General features: G+C 35.6%; 1 non-coding gene across 1 annotated transcript; it reads right to left on the bottom strand.

Moving 5' to 3' along the window:
- Positions 1-1,525: 1,525 nt before the first annotated feature.
- Positions 1,526-1,630, bottom strand: LOC145625681 (small nucleolar RNA R71). The gene has a single exon (XR_014110590.1). It is a non-coding gene; the product is annotated as a small nucleolar RNA R71 (small nucleolar RNA).
- Positions 1,631-2,165: the final 535 nt, after the last annotated feature.

The following is a 2,165-nucleotide window of genomic DNA, read 5'->3' as shown; positions in this document are numbered from 1 at the left end:
ACAAAATATAATAAAATAAAACGAAGTAAAATAAAATAAAATTAGTAAAACAAAATAAATGACTAAATTAAAACAAATAAGAAAATGAGAGAAACTAGGAACTTATTATATAACAAGAACTAAAAACTTAAAATATAAACATAGAAAATAAGAGAATTTAAATAAATTAAGAAAATAAGCTAAAAACTATTAAAAACTACTAAAATACATAAAATAAAGATAAAATATGAGAATAAGAAAATAATAGAAATAAAGAACAAAATGAGCTAAATTATTGGAAAATAAGCCGGAAAATGACTCAATAAACACCCTAGAAGTGACATAAAAGTCACTTATCAATTTCTTTAATGGATTGTGAGTAGTTTGCTTGTTAGGGATGTGGTGAATCATGTATTAGTGATGGATCAAAGCTAATTGGGGGTTTTTGATTGATTTAGCATTGTGATTAAATTAGTTGATTGATTGTGTGCATGTGTATGGATTGTAAGGAGTGATCAACCTTGTTCTTCATGCTAGATTGCATTGTGTGTCTACATTGATACGGATCATTGATTTTTAGCTTGCATTTGTCGATTGAGCTTTGTTAGTGACGTTCCTAGTTAGAGTCTCTCGTAGTTGGCGCTAGTTAGACCTCTAGGAGATACCTTGTCGAGCTCTTTTAATTGCGTTGTCTATCTTCCCCCGCAATACTCGAATTAATCAATCTTTGACCCGATTAGTGTGTGTTCATTGCAAGTACATGTGGATTCTAAATCCCTAGTGTTTTGATATATTGATTTACTTTGTTGTTTAGTTGGATTTAGATAACCTACACTATTTCTTACACTTCAAAGTAGCTTGACATTGACCGTAGCAAACTTCCCCCCATTCCTTGTGGTTCGACCCGAATTGCCCCATTACTAGGTGTATGTTTGGTTATTTTTTTAGTTTGATTGGAGGAATTTTAGTTTCCAACGACCTAGAATCCAACCTCCATCAAAATGGCGCCGTTGTCGGGGAATGGCGTAGTTGTTCGCTATTTTTGTTGAGTCTATTTCATTTTATCTAATAAATACAAAAAGAATTTTCTCTTTTATGCAACATTTGTAGCCATGCTACTAATATTTTCCTTTGAGATTGTGTGTGCAAGAGAACATGAGAGAAGTCCCAAGGGTGACATTGAAGGAGTTGGTTCTTCCGGGTGCATATAAGTATGAGAGTGAGATTGCTCCATCTTCAATTTCGGAAAGTGACTTTGAAATCAAGTAGACAAAGATAACCTTGATTGAAAGGCGACAATATAGTGGTGCAACCAATGAAAGTCCCCTCAATTATCTTAAGGAATTTGAGAAATATTGCAACACAATTAGGGTGAGCGGGGTCACACAAGAATTCATAAGGCTCAAGCTATTTCCTCTCTCTCTCTCTAATTGGAAGAGCACAAGAGTGGCTAGAAGAGGAAGTTAAGCCTAATTCCTTGAGAGCTTGGGATGAAGTCACTAAAGAATTTATTTCCCGTTTTTCTTCCCTAAAAAGAAAACGGTGGAGACTAGAGCTTTGATTCAAAGTTTCAAGCAAGGACTGGTGAAAGCCTAAATGAAGCATGGGAGAGATACAAGGAATATCAAAGAGAGTGTCCTCACCATGGAATCCCCACTTACAAAATCATCCAAATCTTTTATGGTGGTTTGCGTCCTCAAGGGAGGTCAAGTCTTGATGCCAGACCTGGAGGCCCAATAATGAAAAAGACGGAGGAAGAAGTTGTTGATATTATTGAGGATGTAGTGAGAAACTACATGGATTGGAAAGAGGGTGAGAAAGAGCCGACAAACAAGAGTAGCACCACGGGGTGCTCAATTGATCAACTCAATGCTGTCAACAACTTGTCCACGCAAATTTTGGACTTAGGGAAAGAGGTGGTATCTATCAAAGTTAAGCTCAAGAATTCAACTTCACAAGCACCACTTCTTCCCTCCCAAATTAAGGGGAGAGGTATACCTCCTTACCCTAACACTCTTTCCTCTTCTTGTTATATGATTAGTGAATGTTGGTTTTATAATTTATGTAGAATAAATGATCATGATGCTTCTATTTTCCCTAATGTTTCTTGTGATAGAAAGGATGAATATGATGGAAAAGAGAGTGAGCATGTGAATTATGTTGGCAATAATGATTTTGGACCTAGA

The sequence above is a fragment of the Chenopodium album genome, chromosome 3 (assembly GCF_948465745.1).
Source record: "Chenopodium album chromosome 3, dcCheAlbu1.1, whole genome shotgun sequence".
NCBI lineage: Eukaryota > Viridiplantae > Streptophyta > Magnoliopsida > Caryophyllales > Amaranthaceae > Chenopodium > Chenopodium album.
Note: the sequence above shows the minus strand (reverse complement) of the source record. Positions and strands in the feature narration are given on the sequence as shown.